Genomic DNA, 19,308 nt, shown 5'->3' on the forward strand with positions numbered 1-19,308 from the left:
AAACTGTGACATCCAGGCAGATTACATATGTCAAGCAAGCAGATGTGAGCAGAAACATGTAGATGCTAAATCTCACCTAATAGGCTTACTCTGAGGATTATTCTCAGTGACCAAGTCTATGTTAACTGTAGTTAACATACAGTATATAAGAAATATGTATTTATAAGTGAATCTGGGGACATTCCCAGCTGTACTGAAGTTAATGCTCTTTGATATACCTTGGAGCATCCTAAAAGCACTTTGGGTGTCACACGCTTCTAAAGAGATCATAAACAGCACTACAGAATATATCTGTAGCCCAAAATTTCAAAGGGAACTGTTTTCTCAAATAACGTGCTTGAAAAAATTTATATTCAAACCACTTCTGCCTGCAAACTGCTATAGTTGTTTAGCTACTTTATTTGTTTGTGCCAGTTCTGAAAACACATTTGATCAAAAGAATATTGTTGCAGAGAGAAGTAATTTCACACGAGCAACGAAGCACTTCGCAGGTTATGTTATAAAGTAGAGAAACTGTCTAAAGGTTTTGTTTATCATAGGGTGTTACTCTGTGCAGTTCCGAGTCATAAAAATAACCATATTTGTTTTTAACATAACCCAAAAATAACACACAAAAAAATAGTCGCTCTTTTGGAAGCACTCTGCTTATAAAACCTCCCCGCTTTGAAATTCTGGTCCTCTTCCAGCTGTAGTATTATTTGCTTGGCTATCAGAACACACAGTACAGCAGTGAAAAGCACTACACTATTATCCCAAGATAATTTGATAGTCTGTAAATGTATTTTCCTGCTTGTGGTTCCAGGCATTATGCACACACTTGAAGTAACGCTTTGCAGTATCTTCGACAGTTCGTGTTTGCCCATATTGGTTTCACTTTGAACATTTGCCTGCACGGTACAAACACGGTTTATCTGTAGATTGTACAAGCTAGACTAGATCAGGGATGTTTACAGGCCAGAGCAGCAGAACCACGGGATGCCTACCGCAGGCACCCAGGTCTGGAGGAAGCCGGGTGGTGACTCACTGGTGGCTGTCTCCTGCCTGCGTCAATGTTATCGCACCCGTGCATCAGCATGAGTCTGCTGGAAATGCTGAATTTTAAGTCCGACATAAAACCATGGCTTTTGTCTGATGTGCTCAGTAAATACAGCACAGCACTTTCCAGAAGTACTCACCCTGCTGTTCCCCTTGGACACAAGAAGTGGTAACTCACCTCCAATTTCTCTTTCATTTCTGGAGTTCGTGATACCGCTCCCCCAGGTGCCAGAAACCAAGCTGTCCGGTGCTAGCTGGGCTGCTGCTTCTCCTCCGATGTGTCCATGCTCCAGCAGGATGTAATTCCCTTGTAGAACTGGTAAATTTAGCGAGCGTGGACATGAGGCTTTGGTTTTGGAGGGGCTCAGAGGTCACCCCTCACCCTCTCTTGGGAGCCTGTGGTGGGAACAGATTTATGTGAGGTGGCAACGATCTACTCCTGGCCCTTAACTGGTCAGCAGTAGATGCAGCCCCCCGGGCAGTGGTGCTGCTGAGAAGAAAGCCTCCTCAGACGCACTGTGCTGTCGCAGCCCCTGGTGAGAAGGGCTGGGGTAATTCCAGGAGCTGTGTGCTGCTGACAGCCACTGGGCTGCCTCCTCCCGAGGGCATTGCTCAGATCCCTGTGGACATCTGAAAGGCCCCAGGAAGGTCCCCAGGTAAATTCTCCAGCAAAGGCACTCCCCTGCATACCAGGGCTCCTCTGCTGCACCCACCCCCAAAAGCGAAGGTGGTTGCTGCTGCTGCACTGCATGTGCTGCTCCAGCTAAACATCTGTCTCCCTTAGGGTCTAGAAATCATTGGAGATCCTGGAGGATCTAAGGATCCTAAGTAAACACAACAAATGAGGATCTGGACTGATCAGCAGTCACAGTGCAGATTTTTTGGTGAACAGCAGTGAGAATTTAGGAGCTGTAAGACAGCAGCTGGCTCTAGAGAGCAGGGCCCATAACGTCACTGTCATCAGGACACCTTTTGAAAGTGTGATAAATCTTGCCTGCTTTATAGATGCCCTATAAAGTAAGGGGCTAAGGTTCAAATAAACTAATGGTGGACAGCATCCAAACAGCCTGGAATTATCGCATTGCTGGTTTCTCCTCCCTCATCCGTGCATGGTGTCTTGGATTCTGCTGACACACTTCAGCCAGTTACTTTAAAAAGTAAAAAAAAAATAATAAAAAAATAAAACAGCTTTTCTAACCTCCATGTAAATGTTACTTACGTTATGTTGAAAATCTTTAAGGTCCTTTATTCTGAGAGGAAAAATTAAACTTGTCTTACAAGGACAGAGTGAAGTTTAAGAACAGCAATGCTTTAAAACAACAACAAAAAGTGCAAGAATACCAGTTTACCATCCTGCTATCAATTTGTGATAACATTTATAACATTAATATAATGGATTATGACCTTTCTTGGCTTGTCTGACTGAGAGTTGTTCATGTATTACATGCTTCTTATCACCTTGATCCTTCCATAATAAAAATCACTTTAATTTTCTGAGCTGTGTCATCAAAACACGTACTCATAAGTGCTGATCTCATTCCTTAGGGAGTAGTACCAGGAATGCCTCTGGAGTTTTGTGTCACCTAAAATCTAGTGTGAAATTAAAGCCCAATTTCAGAAAACTACCCTGTGTCTAACTTTATCCCACATGCTGCATAATGGCCACCCTTATGATTTTAAATATTTTACTGAGGCCCGTCAAAATGATGCACCTTCCTGTGTGGAAGTTGTTGAAGTTCAGAAATACCATTATTCTCTACAAACCAGAGAGATCTTGAAGAAATGAACAACGGCTGGTGTGTTACAGTTACTTACCTTGACTTTTTTTTTCTCTTTAATCCCGACGTAGACAGAATAAAATATATTTTCTTCAGTACTTAAGGTAAAACTTTGCTGTGCAATTTGTGCCTGCTTTCACTGTGCCCATTTCCACTAAACGTGGTGTTGAGATACTCTTTTCAGATCATCAGTTCTGCATGTATCATATATAAAGGATGACAGAGGAAGGTGAAAACTTTCAGTGTTCCCAAAAATTGACCATTTAACAAACACTAGCAGCGTTTGGGTGGATGAACTGATGCTGGGGTGTACACTGGGGTGTACACTGATGTCTGGCAAATCCTGCTCCACAGTCCCATCACTTCCCAGTTTGCATGGGGCCTCCTGGTCCGCTCTGTGTGAGGCTCCCTGACGACCCTGAGAATCCGGGTCTGAACTGCTGTGGTAATACAGTCCATGTGCCTCTAGAGATCAAATTTGAGAGCCACGCCAGGACAGGATATCCACATTCAAGACATGGACATGCTCCCATAAGGACACCTCTCTCTGCAGCCCTTACCGTTCCCCTGCAGCTACACGTCCTTCTGGTACGAACATCCCATTTACAGCAATTTCAAGTTCAAGCAAGAACAAGCAAGGTAGTGCTGGCACATACTGTTGACTTGATTGATATGGAGACCTCTGTCTTCTTTCCCATATTTTGTCGAGAATATGGCGTGTTAACTCTTACTTTTTATTGTTATTTTAAATGAACTGGCAAGGTTGCAGAGTAGCTACATGCACAGTATTGGGTACTGTTGTCCTAACACAAAAGCAGAGAGGTGCTCGGTTATCACCTTCTGAAGCTGCCTTTAACATGGTAAATCAAAATGGTTCTTCAGTGACAGATCCTGGTTTGGCTTTTCAGTCCGGTTGCTGATGAACGGCTATTTCTGTCTCTGGGCCTGGTGATTAGCTTTATTCAGCTGAGAGACGTGTAGTTGGACATTGCTCACTCTTTCTACAAAAAATACAGGCACATTTTCTTGGGCTATAAAGCGGGACATATGGGAGCTGGATTCCATCTTTCATTAGATCTTGGAAATTGTGTCCTCCTGAGGCAATTAATTAGCATGATGTTCTTGGCTGCTAATATTTGCTTTCAGATTTCAGTGGCAACAGACTTGGCAACATAAATTTTGCAAGGATTGGCTAATGGTTTAGGGTGTTAGCCCCAGCCTCACACAGCTTTCTTCAAATCCTTTTCTTTTAAAGAATTCCCTTATTTGTATGGACAGGTTGCTTAATTTCTGTCCATGTCGCAGCTCTCCCTTTGAAAAATGAATGTTAACAGCGCTTTCCCGTACCACAGGAGAGGTGCATTACAGATGGAGAGCCCCTGCTACTGCAAGAGAGGCCAGACAGTACCACTGCAGTCCTCTGCCTCCTCCCTGAGATGGAGGATCTATTCTGCAAAGCATTTCTTTGATCCTTCCACATTTTAAAGCAAAATCGTTTACGATAGAAATTTCTCAGTTGAACACATTTCTATTTGTTTACTTTCAGTTTGCCCACTGTAGATACCTGCAGGCTGTACACATCCTTATCTGTAGAAAGGACAGCAATGGAAAAAGGCATATTTCTCTATTTACGTAAGCCATTTGATCTAGGCTTGCATGAGGTATGAGGTTTGTGATCATTTCCAAACTATATCCTTCCTAAGCAGGTGTGATGAACAGCAACACTTTTAACCCCTAAATTCAATCCAGAGATATGATCTAGAGAGTTATCTCAATTATATTTATAGTGCTATATAATTATAACAATTCCTGGCTGAAAAATAACGTTAATTACAACTACAAAACATTTCATGCCTCTTTCTAAGGGAGATGAATACAAAATATAAAAGATATAACCAAACAGTTCTACAGCAAATAACACATCTGCTGTGGGGAGGAACACAAACTCATCTTTGGTATCCATTAAACAGTGACATAGGCTGAATTTTCAAGGGGAGAGGAAAGAAGGAACCTATTTCAATGCACCAAAATGTTAGTGCTGTTTTATAGCTGCACTGGTTAAAACTATTGCAAATAAGTTGTGCATGTCGCGGCTCCCTTAAGTGGTCATTACTATATGTGATTTGAACTCACGAAAGGCATATTACAAAGCTGTTTGAAACAGATGTGCTCCTCCCTCCATTTAAAACAAAATTAGCCTGTGGTGTTAATTTAGGTAACCTTTGCAGTCACTAATGTACAAACACACACTTTTTAAATATGTCTGAAAGAAATTAGGCAGGACAAGGAAATGAAAATACCACTAAACAGTAGTTGCAATGTTTGATGTTCCTTCCAGATAGCTTGTTCTAATTTAAATAAGAATGGGATGAGAAAGTGCAAAACATTATCACAGGACTGTCTCTTCATTTGATGTACCTAGAATTCCTAACATAAACACTCTGGGACTGAACCTTTTTCTCACACCTGCCAGACAAATACTTTCCAAATCTCCATTAATTAAAAACAGTAATAATACAAGAAGAGCTGAATGATGATGAACTAATCCTACATAACCAGCATATTCACGCAACACTTCTTCATACGTTGTACTACTACCTGAACAGCCCATGGTAAGGAGAGCAGTAGCACTGCCTTAATGCAGCACTTCCTCAGATGCTCCAAGTCCTCCCATCAGATCAAGCACAGCGACCCACTCCCGAGCTGGCCATGTACCCCACATTCAGTCTCCAGCTCTGTGACTTTCAGAACTGCCTTTTACAGACCACCAGGAAGGAATTTGCTGAATACTAGCTGAAAGACACTTATTGTACTACTAATAAGGAAGGTTTAAATACCATTAAAATTCTGACTTGTACTTTAAAATGCCATGAAATCCCAAGTTATGGCTTTGCCTTGCTTCCCTCTAAGTACTGCCAAAGGTGCAGTAAGATCACAGGCTGCTGCAGTAACCGAAATGTGCTGGCACTTTGGACGACTCCAGCTTTTTGCTCAAGATCCTGTTGCCTTTTTCAGCAGCCTGGTCGCTACAATGGCTGTAGAGGAAGGTGCTGAGGAGAGGTTTAAGATCTGAATGGTAATGCCTAATATTTCAGACTTCTTTTCAATCATCGACAGAAAACAACTTGGTGAGTAGATACATTTATGTAATGCAATTAAGGATTTTCAGTTGCTGGGTGGCTTGTGAGCTTGAATTTTTAAGACCTACTATACGAATGGGAGTTTATATTTGAAAATAAATACCCAAAGGAGCTGCGTAAGAAAAGTCCTTATGATTAAAAATTGTGGAGCATTGGTCTACGTTATTGACTAGCAAATGTAGACCCTTCATTTTACAGATCTGCCTCCTAGTTTGTACACAAAAATCTTCAAAACCGTTTGTTCTTCTTTTTGATTTTTTTTTAAATTGTCATTAACCAGATATGGGAGAAATATTGCTTAGATGTTGACTCTGGAACTAGAATATGCAATGCCAGCATGAGAAAAAAGGCCTAAATATGACAGTGGAATTGCTCAGAGAGCCAGCCGCCAGCCAAGAAGGAGCTGCTTTCATGATGGACGTCTGTGCATGATGTAAACCTCTTTTTTGGTGGTGGTGGCTTAGTAACTTCCATCACAGGTGGGTATTACAGTCTTAATTGATTCCTAGCAGCACAATCTGTATCCTTCACCAAGGCATGTCCATTTCACAAGGTTATTGGCTTTCAACGTATCTCGTTAGATGTTATAACGAGACAGATTTTTTCCACAGATTGATGTCTATTGATATTGCATTAGTTCATCAGGGTTACAAATCATATTGCATTGCAGTACATTTCACATTTGCTGTATCATGACAAGAGGTTTATAATATTCACTCTGGGGCACATAAATTGCCTGCTACCCATCTTTTGGATAAATAATTTAAGAAATTGTTGGGAAATCATACCTAATTAGTAGGATCTGCACTGAACAAGTGCCCTTTGATTTAAATTGTATTTGTATTTTCATAGGTATTGATTTTATAAGTAGGAGAGATGAATAATACATTTCGCATTTCTCCGCTGTTAGCAGCAATACTCTGACAGAAATAATGGAGGAACACTCCTGTGATAGAAGCTGTCTCTTTGGGAACTGGAATACCTTCCCCTAGGAAGCCCCTGGGGCAGTTAAAGGCACCCCTAAATGGCATGGAGTGGCCTGATCCTTCCCCCCCCCCCCCCATTGATTTGCTGCATCATCCCAGACAAATCACACAGTCTCTTGAAGTCCCTCCTTTTCCATCTGCAAAATGGAGACAAAATGGTTTCTCATCAGCTTGCAAATAGCTGTGAGACCCAGGAAGAAAAGGAATAGCTACATTCAAGTGGATATTGCTCAAATTCTGCCTGGCATCACCACAAGGACATGCAGCATGGGCTCAGCAGAGGGGTGGGGAACGGGGCCAGCAAGCATCTTTCTGTGGGTACCTGAGGGTCAGACCACACACACCAGCACCCAGGGTGAACCCGTACACCTCTCGCAGCAGCAAGGCAGAGGCAGGCATCACGCCACACACCTGAACCCAGATAAGCTGCTTCTGTCTCTGCCACCAGCACCAAGGCTCTGCTTATTTTGGCTACTCCCTTCCCTGAGTGAATTCCTGAAACAAGGTTCATTCGTTTTCTTTCATTGGATGCTAATCCCTTTAAGCAGGAACAGTGAACAAAGTGGAGGCTGTAGCATGCACGTATTCCTGCTATCTTCACTCCAAAAACAGGTTTGCAAGCCTGCTCATGTGTATGGTCAGGGTGAGGAACAGAAGCAGGCAAAACAACACTGGGATTAGAAACAAACCAGAACATACATAGGTATTTACAAACTTTGGTTTCCAGCACCCTATCAGTTATAACAAATGCAGACTTTATGAGATAACCATAATTAAATAAAAGCTTTATTTTTTACCCAGTATGTCAGCTCTGATGAGAAGGGAAAACCCTAGGCTCAACTGTGCTACACAATAAACCATGGCATCAGAGCAAGCATCAAAGTGGCCCCTCAGCTGCTGGCAAACAGTACAGTCATAAGAAAAGAGACAATGAAAATACAATCAGTAGAAATAGCATTTTCCCCCATAATATAAACACCACAGACATTCTTTTAATACAAAGAGAAGCAGGATCAACAGTGACAGCTTTAAATTTGCCAAGTATCATGGGAGGACTGCAAAACACATCCTCCTCGAACCAAGCCGAAGGAGCAGAACGAGCCAACTCGCTCTGCTCAGAACAAAGACATCCCTTTCATATGTCTCAGAGAGTTAGCGGGCTTAATTTTATTTTTATTTTTTATTTAACATCTGCTTCAGCAAGATGTGCTGAAATATCTATTAGTGCCTATTTGTATAGATATAGTCCACTGCACTTAAATCTCTTTGCGGTCTTCAAAACGTAGAAATTATATATAAGATGTTTAATTATTGTTTGAATCTGTGCTTTAAAAAATATATATTGCAGAGTAGACAACTGGGAGCCGGGACCACCAGCCCTCCAGCGGAGGGATCGTTGTCACTTGGAAGAGCAGACGATGCGGATGCGTTTCAGCCCTCAGCTTCAGAGAAGATTTAAATAATGCATGGTGGGTTCCTTTGTGATGCCTTTCTTGCCTTTTTTTTGTTGTTGTTGTTAATATTTTGAATTCTTTTAGAAGTATTACCTGTATGTTAAGGTCCATATTCATATAATCATGAGTGACAAGCAACTTCTCTGTTTTGCCTTTCTACTTCCAGGCAGATTTAGCGAAATTGAGGCCTGGCAACACGCGGCTAGGGTGCATAAGAGCACACAGCTGAAAGCACTAGAAAGGGTCTGCTTGAACATTTTTTTTCCCCTTTTCTCATTAAAGTTTCATGTGAAGAATTTTTGTGGGAGCCTTAGCAGGTAAAATAGCACTCATGAAGTCTATGTTCCCAAGCAGCAGTGGCACAGAGGAGACCCAGTATCAGATGGATGCAGTCTTTATTCTGATGCCTACCGTAGCCTCCCAGACGCAATAGTTCACCCTCTTTAGTATCTTTTCACAAGAGTCAAGCAATATTAATTATTCTGAAGTATTTTTAGGAGGATGAATACTGGAGAAGTTCTCACTTATTTCACAAGATATTTCACTTTCCAAGTAAAATACAAAGTGGTTGGAATGAGCTTCACACAGGGAATGACAGATATCTCCTGGGTAACCCAGCCAGCACAGTCCAATCCCCAGTAAAGCCAACATGAGAACCATATATGCTTTTATGAATGCCGAAATGGTCCATGAATTTCAAATACTATTGCACCCTGTTTTACAAGTCTTTTATGTGGTTTTCTTCAATAAATACATGTATTTTGCTTTACGAATCTCTGGATCTCAGGACCCCTTCTGAGCTGCACATCTCTTAGAATCTTAATAGAAAAGCAGCGACATTAAACTGAAAATAAATGCTTTTAACAAATAGGGAAAGTCTATATTTCACCAAGGAAAGTGTGGTTTAAAGTAAAACACAGGCTCCTGCGATATCTAAATCCTGCATGTTTTCTGCAGAGCATGCCACAGCTATTGACATACTGTTGGTTTTATATGTCCCAGGATGCATGAATTATTACTGCCATTCGACATTTTATATTCCTAGTTCCATAGCCTATAGCAACACTTACCGCTGGCTGCTGTAGACTACACCAGACCTCTGGCAATGCCTCTTATTGATCAAGCGCTGCTCAATGTTTGCCTGCTCAGTAATGCAAAGACATCCTAATTCTCTAAGACAGAAAACCCACAAGTTACTGTGCTTATGTTTTCTAGTCCTTTTCAGAGACGCGAGACATGAAACACAATACAAACGCCTTCTCCCCCATCAGGAGGCAAACTGATAGTTGTCTTATGAGCTTCAGGTACCACGAAAAAAAAAAAGCATTGCACAATAATGCTAAAGAACAAAGCTGGCCGGATGCTTCTAACGAATGGTGCCAGCATGCAGGCTGGTTATGAAAGGAGCCTCAGAAGTGAAAGAAGCATCCTGCTGAGATTTGATGGACTTGTCGTGACAGGTTTATTAGCTTCTTTAAAAAGGACCTTGCCAAAGTGAATAATAGAGACCACAGTAGCAGAAAAACTACATCCAAGGTGTTTGTGTTTATGGATTCACAGGGAGGTGAAGTAGCTCAGCGCTTACTTGGGTGAAATTCCCCAAGGACAGCAAGAACATGAGTTTGTGTAAATAATAAAATAGGTATTGCAAGTCACAGGGCAGCAGGGAACACCGTGACTACCCATGAGAAGATGCAGCACCACAGCAATGTGTCCCAGGCTCAGCACACGCACACGCTCCAACACATGCTCAAGCCGAAGGACTGGGGACCTACCCTCGGTGTGGGGTGAGCCCTGCCTGGCACCACAGCAGCACACCAGCACAGCCCTCGCTGTCCCTCTTCCACTGAGCTCACCCTCCTCGTGGGGACATCCCAGGCCCCAGCAGGCACCCACACAGCCGCAGCTTTGTGTGGGGACAGGAAAACCAGCATCAGGTGGGGACTGAGCAAGGGTGTGGCTTTAGCGCAGACAGGTTCAGAGAAAAGCTGCTTTATTTCACTTTTTTTTTTTTTAATCTCCAAGTGCTATTTGCAAATAATGTCACCATCAATGAGGCTTGTTAGCAGCATTTTTATCTTTGTTTGTTACATCTTTATCTTACAGTTGTTTTCTGAAACTATTTGCTCCTTTGCACCAGCACAGCTGGGCTGGATTTGTCTGATGCAAACACAACGGGGCCAAACACCCAGCTGGAGCAAAAGTGCCAACAAATGAGCCCTGAAGGGGGGAGCACAGGGCCGGTACTGGGGTGACATGCTGTGGCCCACGGCTGCATAGGGTTTGCTTTCACCCACATACCGGCATGGCCACGTCTGCCCGGGTGACAGCTGTGGGATGGGTGCAGAGGTGCGGACAGCCCAGGGGCCACTCTGTCTCTGGTCCACCACCACCAGGTGTTTCCTCCACAGCCGTGACACCAGCTGAGGACAGGGACACAACTGAGGATTTACCCAAGGCCAGTCCAGCTTCTCCTCTCAGCCTCGTGGTGTCCTTCCTCAGGGTACAGCCCCTGGGGAGCACCCTGGCTGCCTGCCCTGGACCCGCAGCCAGGCAGTGCTTCACACCAGTGCTCCCCTATTCTCAGCACGGGTTGCACATGGACTAAAATACTCTGGCAGCACCCCATCAATGCGTGCTTTCCCAGGGATCACCTTCAATAAGCTTGTGCAGTGAGCATCCCACCCAGCATCCAGAGCACTGCGTCCAGCCACACAGCCTGAAGCAAAAAGGGCTTCTCGGCTTGGGCTGTGCCTTCCTGCTCGCTCCTCCCATTGTCCTCGCCTGCTGCTTCCCTTGCCCTCCCCTCGGTGCTGCTCCCACCCCAGGAGCCCCCTGCGCCTCTTTGTTTCCTGGCTGCACCCCTTGGGAAACATCATCGGGTCATGAACCATTTCCTCCGAGCACCGACTGCATCTGCTGCCTTCGCACAATGATAGACTGGCTTACGTGCCCCCAGCGTGCTGCGGCAGAAAGCCACGCTCCCTCAATTTATCCGAGGAGTTTTTATTATCGCTTGAAATACGGCGCCATGGCTCTGCACCCGCAACTGCCTTCAGAGTCCCTCAGCAGCACAGCCACAGGGACAACTCCAGTCGAGCTCGGCTGAACGCAGAAGGTGACTTCTGCAGCGGGAGCACTTTGTCATCGGGGCAAGGCGGGCAGCGCAGCACCAGCACAGCCCCTTTCTTTGACATCCTAAGGGGGAAGCATGGCTGCACACGAATTAAACCTTTGCAGCAACAAAAATATTTTGCTTCGTCAGAACATCATAATGGTGGTAGTTCTGCTGCCTTTTGAAAGGATGGGATTTACCCAGGTGAACTATACAGCTCCTGAGCCAGCTCAAGGAGAGCAGGTTAATGGCAAAGGCGTCTGGCATTCCCGCAGCCCCACCGGCCTCCTGGAGCACATCGTGTCTCTTTGGTCAACTTCACCCAGGGAGGAACCAGTTTCCTGCTCAGCCCCAGCACTGACAGAGAGTGCAGACCCCGTGCTGAAGGCCTCTCTTCTACCTGATTCACGAGGCTCGGCCTGCCAGCCTCACGTCCCCATCCGCACACCTGGTACAGCCGCTACTCCAGAGCGTGTAAGCAGCCCCCATATTCAGGCACCTGGTCACAAGAAATAAAGGGAGGGAGCCTCTGCTGCAGCCCCTCATGCCCAGGGCCTGGCAGAGCCTCGTGCCGAGCAGACCCTCGGGGAGGCTGGGACAGGCACTGCTCCGCATGCACCAAAAAGGCACCTGCTGCATGGTCTAACGCAGCCTTTGGATTTTCAAAACACAATAGTGTGTATGTATATACACACTATATACATGTGTATACACGTTGTTGTGTAAATATATGTACATTTACATACACGATCAGACGTGCTATATATGGCATACACGACAGTAGTCATAAATTTTCAGTAGAAAACTAGAACGATTTGTGTGTGTGTGTGCAAACAGATTGCAACTTCTGCAGATAGTTTATCCGCTGCAATTGGAATGCTACAGCTCTCCAAACCCCTGCTTTTGAATCTTTCAGTGTTTTATGCAATTTGGAAAGAATCTAATCTTGTCTTATTAACATCAGTGCAGTTACTGAGTGACAAGGGCTAAGTCCCACCATGTTTTTCTGTGAGACCTCACATAAAGAAACACAATGTATTCCCTTTCTGTAAATGGTAGATGAAGTGTTTTTAATAAAATGCCTTTAAATAAAATACTTTATATCACCTAATAATTTGTAATTCTGCCTCTGAAGATTAAAAACATCTAGTGTCCTCCTATGATCGATAATCAATTTTTAAGCAGCTGTTATTTTCACCATAAATATATAAAATCAATCCAAGCTACTAAAATCATATACATAGACACATCATAAAAGCCAAACTACTTCATATTCAGCAATAAATAATAATAAAAAAAAGACAAAAAGACATGCACAGGTCTAAGACATTGCAGTCCTAAGTATTTTGGACAGACCAGAAATCTCTGAAAGCTGGAAGCCATTAGCAAGCCTTTCACCAGAGCACACAGTAAGGCAGAATCTGCATAATGACCCTGGGTGCCCATTTGCCCAGGGCCATGCAGGCAGTCTGCCTGGGGCTGAGAGCGTGGCACTACAAACAAGTCATGAAGTCATGGAGAACAGTTTCCTAGATGCATCATGAACATCCACATCTGCTTGCAGATGTGGTGCTTCAACCAACAGACGAAAAGAGAAGATTCACTCCTCCTTCGTCTGCAGCTGGTTGGGCTTTGCTCCTCTTCATTCCCACCCGTTTCTGCCCAACACCATCTCTCATCCAGGCTCTCTAAGCTTCCTATTATTCCAGGCTTTAAATCAATTTGTGTTAAACTGTTACGATTGTAGATGCTCTCTTTGTCTTCCTGCTGCTCAGTAGGAAGCAGACAGAGCGGTGCCACCCTAACTAATGAAGCTTTATTTAGGAACAGCTCAAACCCATTCAAAACGCAGCGGCTTGATCCTGCACTCGAATCGGCAGCCCCCGGCCCAGACAGATCACTGTGGTATCAACAGCACTGCTGGCAGACCTGCCTTCCCCTCTCAGACATCTTTACGTACATCAGCTGCATTATGTTATGAATGCTGCACAAAGCTGTCCCCTGGCCTCGTTACACACGTTAAAATGGCAGGAGCTGCTCAGGACTCAGCACGGCACTCCTGACATCTGCGGATGTCTCCTGCCATCCGCACAGCATTGCCCAGGCTCAGCCACTGCACTCCAGCTCACACAGCAGCTCACAAGCATAGCTGTATTTCTAACATCCCAGAAACCATCTTAGCGTCATCTCCCTTTATGGCTTTCCTGGAATATTCTTTATATTCTGTGGTTTGTACCAAACACTGCACCTGAACATTAATTCTCCCTTAGCAGACCCGGCGTGTTATTCCTGCCCAGAGAGAAATGCATGGCCTCCCTGTTAAACGTAACATATTGATTTTAAAATTGCTTTGATGAGTTGGAAAGCGATGCGTAAATAGGATCAGTGCATTTATCACCAGTCAGCTCTTCTCTGTTAGGGCAGCTGATGTTTCAGATGACCCAAGGACAGCATATCGGCCTCTCCAAAATACAAGCCAAAGGTACATGGAAGATGTGCTCTTAACTCTTGTCCAGCCCAACTCCAAAATTCATTCTCAGCAGGCTGGGAAAGCCAAGTCAAACACCTTCACATCTCATCTTAAACCTCTCTTTACAGAGGCTTACTCTCATCAGCTGAGGTCTGCTTTCATTTGCAGTAGTAGGGCAAAGCTCTTCAGGTTGCTCTTTCACAATGATGCTATTAGTTTACTCCATATTGAAGTTGATTTATGCTTTGGCTTTATATAAGGCAGCAGCAAATAATTGCATGGGAACACGTGTTTTCATCATTCCATCTGTAATTGTAAGAGGGCACAATAAGAGAAGAGATATTCTACAAACACCTTAAAAGAAAAACTTCAGGCTTTGATAAAAGTGCACACATTTGAGTAACCTGATTGTCACCAAATCTTTGTTTGAAAGCACTGAATGCATATTTTATTTTAAACCCTTAGCTTCTCTAAATCACAATAACTGTTTTTTGACATTAACAAAACACATCAGATAGCTCTCCTTTTACAAAAGAAAAAAAAAGGAGGACCTAGAGCCCAGTATGTGTCCAGACAGGACATTACTTCATCTTTTGTGATGGTTTTGTAAGCGATAAACCTGCTGAGATTTAACCAGGACCCAGTGCTTGCTGCTGTTCCTTGCAGATCTTGGGCAGCTGGAGGTGGGCGAGCACCAGACGGAGCCAGCGGCTCACGGGGCTGCCCTGGGCACAGTTGACCTGTGTGAGCCCCTTCCTCTGGCCAAGCTAAAACGGAGAACAGCTACTGAAGGCAGCACTGGGGGGCTCCAAACCACACTGTGCTCCCACCTGAGGAGCAGGCTGAAAGATGATGATTGAGAATTATTGAGATCAGTCTTCTTTACCCACTCCTTCCTTCCATTTTCATTTTTCTTCTCTCCCCTCCTCTCATTTTCATTCCCTTATCTCTATTTGATTCTCCCTTTTCTGCTTTTTCCTCTCTCTTCCCTTCCTCTGCTATTTCCTGTCACTTCCTCCTCCTAACACTGCTTCCCCCTGCTCACCTGCCCTACCCCTCTCTGCTCCCTCCATGAGGGGCGAGGTGGGAAATGCTGACGTAGCGCTGATTCCTTGCCTAGCCTGGGATGGGCCACAACAACAAAAAAAAAATATAGCAAGTGTTCTGTTTGAAAAATGTCATGGGTCCTTCAAGACCCTGATTCAAAATATTTCAAAAAAAAAAAAAAAGGCAAAATTCAATTTACTTCAGATCAAAACTCAAAGGTCCCACTATTTCTGCGCAATTGAGCCAGTTTGAGAAGCCTGGGGGACATGAGAAACATTTTGCCAGTAATTCTTGGGCAATTCTGCAAAAATTAGTTATAAAAATCTCTATCGCTGATCTCTGTCACATGGACTTTACTCGGTCCCCTTCTCTTCACATACCTATTCAAACACTGAAAATGGAGACATTATTTACTAAAGCGCATCTTTCTGAACATTTTTAATGCTGCAAACTCAATTTTATGTCTTAAGCCACGTGAAGGACAAGGCTATAAGAGCTAACAGGAGTGCTCACAGAAACATTAGATGCACTTTAGCCACCTGCACTACTATCACGTCTTTAATACCGGGTAGTATTTTACTTCTCAGAGTTAATGCAAGCAGACTAGTCACAAGTACAATGGCGTCTGGATAACAACATTTAGAAGCATGAAATTACGAGTGTGCTGGCAGGTTTTTATGTGCTTCCTTCAAGCACAGGAGCTGCTGCTCTTTGTCCCTCACATCCTTTGTGTCAGAAGCAGCACGACACTAATAAATCTAAAACATATTTTGAGATTCATAGCTAAGGCTGCAGCATCCGGGTGGAATTTCTAAACATGTGGTAATTGTTCCTGCACAAGGAAGCAAGGGGAAGGGTCTCTTTTCCCTCTTAGTGGGCGCCAGAGCTGGAAGCAGCATCATTTCTCTGCCAGGGATGTACCTGAGAGCCACAGCTCTGGCTGTGCTCAGAGGACGCAGGGACCTGGCTCTTGCCAGCGAAACCAGGAGCAGCAGCAGCACTCCAGGCAGCACCACCAGCCCGTCACAGCACTTTCTACCAACCCTCTTGGAGAGCTAAAGAGCTCTTTAGGACACGGTTACTGTGAGTATGTATGAGTATTTATGTAAGGTACCAGCATAGTTTTAAAATCTGTCACTGCCTAGGCTTCACAGCACTCAGCTACACAATTAGGATTTGGGGTTAGATTACTTTATAGGGATTTACATAACCTCAGACAGTGCTTTGCACGGCACTGTCAGTCATACAGTTTCCAGAATCATTACTAAAACATTAGGAAGTTTCACACCCAATGTACAGCAATCTGTTTTGATCTGAAAACTAGACCATACTGTAGTAAACAGGTTTTTCCCTGATCTTATGCCATGTTATTCAGCAGGAATACTCAGGTGTTGGAGGCTTGCATCCTGCCTGCAGGCACAGGGTGTGCTTGGGTTACACTGGGGGATCAGGACAGAGGGAAAACAAATTTCTTGGCTCACCAGAACAATTCCCTCCACCCACTTGCCAATCTCGCATCTCCAACTTCTTGTTAAGGGAGTGAGTTAACCAAGACTAGGGACTGAACTGCAGGGATTTATTTTGTGTGACAAACAGGTTTTGTTTTGTGAATATCAGGCTTACATCGTTGTATGAATCTATCCTCTGGAAATAATAATCAGATTTCTAGAGCTTTGGAGTAGCTCTTTCAGCACTATCTGGGAATCCATCAACAGAAATGTTGACAGGTCTGTGAGATGGGTGCTCAACCCGCAAATTCTTTAAGCAAGAGCCTTCTCTTTTATGTTTCCCAGTGACTTCACGCTCTCAGATTTTAAAGTTGATACTAAATTTCTGGAAAAAAAAATGGATTTAAATTATGAATATAAACATTTACCACTTAAAACTATTCACTGGCTTCCTCAGCATCCTTCCATTTAAATCCTCTGTAACCGCCCTGTGCTTTCTGCACATGCAAGAGAAAAACCCAAGGTCAGCAGCACGGGGTGCTGATCGTGCCGCTGAGATGCATCCCTTCCTCAGGCAGGGGGGAGCCATGCTGACCTGGGGGTTCTGCACGACAGCATGCCTGCCATGCAGGAGCCAGCGCTGGCCAGGAGCTGAAGCTGTGGCTTCACATTCTGTAGTTCCCCACGACGGGAGAAAGCTAGCTAGCCATAGCTTCAGCCCAACATTAGGCTTTGATCATGTGTTTTTTTTGCTATTATTTTTCAGGGGGGATTAGGGTGTATCTGCTCATTACAACAATCCACCACCCCTGACTGCTGAAGCTCCCTGTGCTCCCCAGTGTCCTGCTTTCAGGAGATGCCACCTGGCCCCATGGTTATGATGAAAGAAGTCCCATGGACACCTGTGTGAGCTCCTTTAGCTCACCATACACCTGGTTCTCAGAACCACGCACAGAGCTTGGCCTTGCCAACAGCTTCTCCTTCAACAGGAGAGCCATTTACTCCCCCCTCCAGTTCACCCAAGAAAAGGAAATAGGGAAATAATGGGACTGTGAAATCAGTTTGAAGCCCAGGAAGCATAGCTAAGCACCCTTCCCTAGCACCAGCCTGTCCCTGCCCACAGCCACCACACACGGCCCCTGGGGAGCTGGCAATGCATCTGGTGCTGCCAGCTGGGCTCAGTCACTGCCACCACGCTGCTGGCCTCCTGTCCTGCATGGGCAGTGGCACAGCCCCACAAACGTGGGTGCACGCTCACTGCAAAGCACAGCACTTATTCTCAACACAAACATGTTCGAATCACATAACATCAATGGAGTGTCTTCCAGCTTAAAAAAAAAAAGTTACATTTTAAATCCTTTATCAATCACAATGCCTAAGTTCGAAGTATCCAGATCGCATACTCAACTGGTTTTCAGCCAGCTCCTGCCTTTGCATTTTGACAGTGTTTTTCAGCCCCAGCACTGTAGGGATGAGCAAGCTATGCTCTGACACATTAAAAACAGGAGCCGTTGCTCACGTGTCCTGCGCAGCGCAGCAGCCCGCCTCCGCAAGGACAGCCAGGCAAAACTCCCACCGAAGCGCGTGGGATTTCAGCCCACTGAGCGCTGCTGCTCTGGGCTCGTTACTTGGTGACAGACTGCTGCATGGATGGCACCCTGGTTTTTCATTGTAAAAGGAAGAGAAACGGCTTTATTACTAATCTTCCTCAAAGCTGTCCATAAGAAATAATAGTAGGTCAAATAAATCAGCACGATTTTGTTTTCTACGTAGGGGTATGTTGAAATACCAGAAGATGTAGGTACCTAGGAGAGTCAGACCACGCTCACCACATCAGGTTAGCAAGGCATATTCATATTCTAATACTTGTGCTACTCTTGCCTGTTTTTAAGCCTATTCTGAAGCCAGGCTGGCTGAGCGCTCAGAGCCGTTCCAGCCAGCACTCACCCTATGCTGCAGCCCTGAGTGAGGCTGCCCCTCATCTGTGCTAGCCACCAAAATGCTGTCACTGCTGTGCCCGTTTCTGGTTTCGCTGTTCCCCCCACCCAGAGCGCCAGCACAGGCAGGGCTGTGGAGGACGGGCCCTGCAGCACCCTGCTACCTGGTCACAAAGCGAGGTGCAGGGCCAGGAGTGGGGACCTGGCACGAGACAGGGTGGTGACACCGTGTTTACCAACAACTAAGGCAATCTGTGGCAGCAGTGGTCCAGCCAGAAGCTAAGACCCCACCTGGGTGGGCCCTGAGCACATCCCACCGCTGCTGCCACTGCTCCCTCCACCAGAGCCAGGAGCCATGTGCCCTCCTGCCGTGGCCAGCCCAGCTGACATCCCATTTGCTTCCACCTAGAGCCAGGATTTAATCATTCACATGTAAGCCTAGAACTACAGCATCACGGCTGCTTCTGTCTGAGAATTAAAAAAATCATCTAGGTTGGATAAGACCTCTCTGGTCTTCCCGGACTGCACCACCCCCAGCACTTACAGCACTGCTCAGCAAGCCTGGACTCACACGTGAGGGTCTGTAAGCTACAGGTCTGTAACAGCCCTGCAGACCAAGCGATGTGGTTGAGACCCTCCTCCCCACCAGGAGGGCAGAAAGGTGGGCCCCTGCCTGGTCCCCACAGTCGATCCTGACAGATGAGTGACCCGCAGCACTCCACCACAGCTAACTGCGGCCCCCTGCATTTGGTAGCAATTTGCTCTCAATTTCCTCCTGACAAACCTGAGCAGTTACGCCTGTTTTTTCCCCCTCTTTCTGAGGCAAAGCACACATCAAAGCAGTCACAGTGCAAACAGCTCGCCCCCAAAGAAGCTGCCACGTGCCCCCAGTGACAGC

General features: G+C 45.1%; 1 long non-coding RNA gene across 6 annotated transcripts in view; it reads right to left on the reverse strand.

Moving 5' to 3' along the window:
* Positions 1–19,308, reverse strand: part of LOC106039465 (uncharacterized) — a 43,634-nt gene that overhangs the window by 7,988 nt on the left and 16,338 nt on the right. For 4 of the 6 annotated variants that reach the window (XR_007164580.2, XR_007164581.2, XR_010833247.1 and 1 more), the window contains exon 4: positions 1,214–1,431. This is a non-coding gene — a long non-coding RNA (uncharacterized lncRNA). Of the gene's footprint in view, positions 1–1,213; positions 4,401–19,308 lie in introns of all 6 variants that reach the window. The other 2 variants (XR_010833248.1, XR_010833246.1) reach the window with 2 other exon arrangements.

The sequence above is a fragment of the Anser cygnoides genome, chromosome 8 (assembly GCF_040182565.1).
Source record: "Anser cygnoides isolate HZ-2024a breed goose chromosome 8, Taihu_goose_T2T_genome, whole genome shotgun sequence".
Classification (NCBI taxonomy): domain Eukaryota; kingdom Metazoa; phylum Chordata; class Aves; order Anseriformes; family Anatidae; genus Anser; species Anser cygnoides.